Genomic DNA, 6,183 nt, shown 5'->3' on the forward strand with positions numbered 1-6,183 from the left:
CCTGTCCCCCAAGTGTCAGCGTGTCCCTGTCCTGTCCTCCAAGTGTCAGCGTGTCCCTGTCCTGTCCCCCAAGTGTCAGCGTGTCCCTGCCCTGTCCCCCAAGTGTCAGCGTGTCCCTGCCCTGTCCCCCAAGTGTCAGCGTGTCCCTGCCCTGTCCCCCAAGTGTCAGCATGTCCCTGTCCTGTCCCCCCAAGTGTCAGCGTGTCCCTGTCCTGTCCCCCCAAGTGTCAGCGTGTCCCTGTCCTGTCCCTCCAAGTGTCAGCGTGTCCCTGTCCTGTCCCCCCAAGTGTCAGCGTGTCCCTGTCCTGTCCCCCAAGTGTCAGCGTGTCCCTGTCCTGTCCCCCCAAGTGTCAGCATGTCCCTGTCCTGTCCCCAAGTGTCAGCGTGTCCCTGTCCTGTCCCCCCAAGTGTCAGCGTGTCCCTGTCCTGTCCCCCCAAGTGTCAGCATGTCCCTGTCCTGTCTCCCAAGTGTCAGCGTTTCCCTGTCCTGTCCCCCTAGTGTCAGCGTGTCCCTGTCCTGTCCCCCAAGTGTCAGCGTGTCCCTGTCCTGTCCCCCTAGTGTCAGCGTGTCCCTGTCCTGTCCCCCAAGTGTCAGCGTGTCCCTGTCCTGTCCCCCAAGTGTCAGCGTGTCCCTGTCCTGTCCCCAAGTGTCAGCATGTCCCTGTCCTGTCCCCCCAAGTGTCAGCGTGTCCCTGTCCTGTCCCCCAAGTGTCCGCGTGTCCCTGTCCTGTCCTCCCAAGTGTCAGCGTGTCCCTGTCCTGTCCCCCAAGTGTCAGCGTGTCCCTGTCCTCTCCCCCCAAGTGTCAGCGTGTCCCTGTCCTGTCCCCCCAAGTGTCAGCGTGTCCCTGTCCCCCCAAGTGTCAGCGTGTCCCTGTCCCCCCAAGTGTCAGCGTGTCCCTGTCCTGTCCCCCCAAGTGTCAGCGTGTCCCTGTCCTGTCCCCCAAGTGTCAGCGTGTCCCTGTCCTCTCCCCCCAAGTGTCAGCGTGTCCCTGTCCCCCAAGTGTCAGCGTGTCCCTGTCCCCCAAGTGTCAGCGTGTCCCTGTCCTGTCCCCCCAAGTGTCAGCCTGTCCTGTCCCCCAAGTGTCAGCGTGTCCCTGTCCTGTCCCCCCAAGTGTCAGCGTGTCCCTGTCCTGTCCCCCCAAGTGTCAGCGTGTCCCTGTCCTGTCCCCCCAAGTGTCAGCGTGTCCCTGTCCTGTCCCCCAAGTGTCAGCGTGTCCCTGTCCTGTCCCCCCAAGTGTCAGCGTGTCCCTGTCCTGTCCCCCAAGTGTCAGCGTGTCCCTGTCCTGTCCCCCCAAGTGTCAACGTGTCCCTGTCCTGTCCCCCCAAGTGTCAGCGTGTCCCTGTCCTGTCCCCCCAAGTGTCAGCGTGTCCCTGTCCTGTCCCCCCAAGTGTCAGCGTGTCCCTGTCCTGTCCCCCAAGGGTCAGCGTGTCCCTGTCCTGTCCCCCCAAGTGTCAGCGTGTCCCTGTCCTGTCCCCCAAGTGTCAGCGTGTCCCTGTCCTGTCTCCCAAGTGTCAGCGTGTCCATGTCCTGTCCCCCCAAGTGTCAGCGTGTCCCTGTCCTGTCCCCCCAAGTGTCAGCGTGTCCCTGTCCTGTCCCCCCAAGTGTCAGCGTGTCCCTGTCCTGTCCCCCAAGTGTCAGCGTGTCCCTGTCCCCCAAGTGTCAGCGTGTCCTTGTCCTGTCCCCCCAAGTGTCAGCGTGTCCCTGTCCTGTCCCCCAAGTGTCAGCGTGTCCCTGTCCTGTCCCTCCAAGTGTCAGCGTGTCCCTGTCCTGTCCCCCCAAGTGTCAGCGTGTCCCTGTCCTGTCCCCCAAGTGTCAGCGTGTCCCTGTCCTGTCCCCCAAGTGTCAGCGTGTCCCTGTCCTGTCCCCCCAAGTGTCAGCGTGTCCCTGTCCTGTCCCCCAAGTGTCAGCGTGTCCCTGTCCTGTCCCCCAAGTGTCAGCGTGTCCCTGTCCTGTAGCTCAAGTGTTAGTATACGATTGTCCTGAACCCTGCTGTACAATGTGTCGTTGTCGTGTTCCTCATGTATCCTTTGTTCTTTGTCCCTATGTGTCACATGTCATTGTTCTGTATCAACTGTGTAGAAAATCTATGGACACATTTGTCACATACACAATATGATAATAATCTGAGAGGTGACATCACATTTACCATTTATAATATAGAATTTGAAATTAGAGAAATTTATCAAGAAACATGCATTCAATCTGTTTGAAAATGAACAGTAACATAGTGAGGCGCAGCGTACCTCGCGCCTCTGTACCTTGCGCCTCTGTACCTTGCGCCTCTGTACCTCGCGCCTCTGTACCTTGCGCCTCTGTACCTCGCGCCTCTATACCTCGCGCCTCTGTACCTTGCGCCTCTGTACCTCGCGCCTCTGTACCTCGCGCCTCTATACCTCGCGCCTCTGTACCTCGCGCCTCTGTACCTCGCGCCTCTATACCTCGCGCCTCTGTACCTTGCGCCTCTGTACCTCGCGCCTCTGTACCTCTCGCCTCTATACCTCGCGCCTCTGTACCTTGCGCCTCTGTACCTCGCGCCTCTATACCTCGCGCCTCTGTACCTTGCGCCTCTGTACCTTGCGCCTCTGTACCTCGCGCCTCTGTACCTCGCACCTCTGTACCTCGCGCCTCTGTACTTTGCGCATCTGTTCCTCGCGCCTCTGTACCTCGCGCCTCTGTACCTCGCGCCTCTGTTTCCATCGAGCCTCTGTACCTCGCGCCTCTGTACCTTGCGCCTCTGTACCTCGCACCTCTGTACCTCGCACCTCTGTACCTCGGACCTCTGTACCTCCCGCCTCTGTACCTCGCACCTCTGTACCTCACGCCTCTGTACCTCGCGCCTCTGTACATTGCACCTGTGTACCTCACCCCACTGTACCTCACGCCTCTGTACCTCGCGCCTCTGTACCTCGCACCTCTGTACCTCGCACCTCTGTACCTCGCGCCTCTGTACCTCGGAACTCTACGATATCATTGTCCTTATGATTTTTTCTCTGGCCACTTAAAATAAAAGTCAAATAAAGTAAAAAGTCTCATTTCACGGATGCGGCTTTTCGTGCGGTCGTTCCGCGGTCGTAATGATCATTTCTTTTATTTTTCTTATTTTGTAGATTCTTCGCTTATTTCTTTTTTCGCTCTAAAGCCGCTTTGAAAAATTCCGCATTTCTAGCAAAAAGAAATTAATAAGAGGTCATTTGTAGCCGGGAATTTTTCCGAGCCCATCCTCTCTAATCATCATTAAGAGGCCGATCCACGGGAGGAGAGGTGCTCCACTGATTGTCAAGTGGGAGCCATTACACGTGTGATGAGGCCCTTGGCACCAGGCCATTTACTCCACTCCAGTGCCTGCTGCTTGTTCAGATTCATCTCTCGCAATCAAGGCTGTTTCTACTTGCAGTTTATTTATAGAGGGGGGGGGGGATGTTCTCCCGTCGGTGAAAAAAAAAATTTCAAAAACTTCCAAACTTTCCGAGTGAAGACGTCTTTATTTGTTGCTTTTCTTCTTCCCAACAAGAAGTGTGGCCACCGTCTCCAAACTGCGACCAATCGAAAGAGAGGAAACCTCAGTCACCATCCGTTAGACTGACAATAGAGTTTGGGTTCGGGTCTTTTATAGATGGGACTTTAGGTTCTTTTTTCCTTCCTAAAGTGGGACCTTCAATGGTGTCTTTCAGCTGCCGGGTCCTACACAATGCCATCTGCCAGGGGTTGGGCGTCTTCGTCTTCCTCCACATGTGGATGTATTTTTTCCTCAGGATGAGCTGCCTAAATAATGATAGGACGTTTAAAGGGAGAGGCGCGCGGTCAGGGGAAGCTTTTGTGGGACGCATTAGACGTTTCATCCTTCAAATGCAAAACAAATGTTGGTTTGTTCGCGGCTCAGAATGTTCTGTCGTTGGGTGGAAGCGGCTCCATCGCAACCTTAAATGTCTTCCCCGGATTTCTCATACATGCGTCTACAGGAATGTACAATCCATCACTGGAAGATACACAGACAAAGGGGGGATTTGTCAACCGATCCCTATAAATTAAAGGCAATGTCCACACTGGACGATGTTATTTTTGACGATGAGACGATGACAGAGTAGGACCCCAGTGATCAATGTGATTCATCTAGTCTATCTGGTGCTAAGTTTGCCTGCAGCGCCTCCACAGGTCAGATGAAGTACTGCATTGTGCCAGTTAGAAGGGACTTTCCAAAGTTATATTATATATCTTAATCCTCACAACAGGTGGATTCTCTGGTCTCTTGTCTTGTATTTTTTTAATTTGAATGGACATTTTGTAATACTTCATTTCCCCCGTGGTGGCGCTGCAGGGAATTTGACTATCATGGTTTTCATGTTCTCACAGATTCCTCAGATGCCACCAATGTCCCCATAGATGCCTCAGATGCCACCATACCCATCTACCTTCATTAACCCCATAGATGCCTCAGATGCCACCATACTCATCTACCTTCATTGTCCCCATAGATGCCTCAGATGCCACCATACCCATCTACCTTCATTAACCCCATAGATGCCTCAGATGCCACCATACCCATCTACCTTCATTAACCCCATAGATGCCTCAGATGCCACCATACCCATCTACCTTCATTATCCCCATAGATGCCTCAGATGCCACCATACCCATCTACCTTCCATGTCCCCATAGATGCCTCAGATGCCACCATACCCATCTACCTTCCATGTCCCCATAGATGCCTCAGATGCCACCATACCCATCTACCTTCATTATCCCCATAGATGCCTCAGATGCCACCATACCCATCTACCTTCAATGTCCCCATAGATGCCTCAGATGCCACCATACCCATCTACCTTCATTGTCCCCATAGATGCCTCAGATGCCACCATACCCATCTACCTTCATTGTCCCCATAGATGCCTCAGATGCCACCATACCCATCTACCTTCCATGTCCCCATAGATCCCTCAGATGCCACCATACCCATCTACCTTCAATGTCCCCATAGATGCCTCAGATGCCACCATACCCATCTACCTTCATTGTCCCCATAGATGCCTCAGATGCCACCATACCCATCTACCTTCATTATCCCCATAGATGCCTCAGATGCCACCATACCCATCTACCTTCCATGTCCCCATAGATGCCTCAGATGCCACCATACCCATCTACCTTCATTGTCCCCATAGATGCCTCAGATGCCACCATACCCATCTACCTTCATTGTCCCCATAGATGCCTCAGATGCCACCATACCCATCTACCTTCCATGTCCCCATAGATGCCTCAGATGCCACCATACCCATCTACCTTCATTAACCCCATAGATGCCTCAGATGCCACCATACCCATCTACCTTCATTGTCCCCATAGATCCCTCAGATGCCACCATACTCATCTACCTTCACTGTCCCCATAGATGCCTCAGATGCCACCATACCCATCTACCTTCATTGTCCCCATAGATGCCTCAGATGCCACCATACCCATCTACCTTCATTGTCCCCATAGATGCCTCAGATGCCACCATACCCATCTACCTTCATTAACCCCATAGATGCCTCAGATGCCACCATACCCATCTACCTTCATTGTCCCCATAGATCCCTCAGATGCCACCATACCCATCTGCCTTCATTAACCCCATAGATGCCTCAGAGAGTCAGATGCCAACTTATCCATGTATCCTCAATGTCCCCATAGATGCTTCAGATGCCCTAATAAATAATTGCCTTAGACAAAGAGAAGACCTCAGGAGCCCCCAATAGATACCTATTGAAGGGATTGTATCACAAACAAGACAAGTCTGACACCCATTGATCTCAAGAAGGAGAGATTTCTTAAGGGATTGTACTACAAACAAGATGTATGACCAGGACGGAGGGTCTGACTGCAGGGACCCCAAATGGTCATGATACACTGTTCAACTCTATGGAAGTGCAGAAAACACAGCCCCATGGCAGTCCTATAACAATGCATGGAGTCCATGTATGACAGCTTTTCCTGTCTATGGGCTTATTTTTGTATAGATTCAACGCTTTTTCATGGCATAATCCCTAAAGTGCCTGACTCAGATGCCCCTATAGATTCATCGCTCAGATACCACAGTCAGCAGTAGATTCCTCCATGAGCCCATCCACGTTCCCACCTCCAGCCTGGGGCTTCCATCCTAAATTTTCATCACTTCGGTGTCTAGTTTTTGACCAAAC

Source organism: Engystomops pustulosus, chromosome 10 (genome assembly GCF_040894005.1).
Source record: "Engystomops pustulosus chromosome 10, aEngPut4.maternal, whole genome shotgun sequence".
NCBI lineage: Eukaryota > Metazoa > Chordata > Amphibia > Anura > Leptodactylidae > Engystomops > Engystomops pustulosus.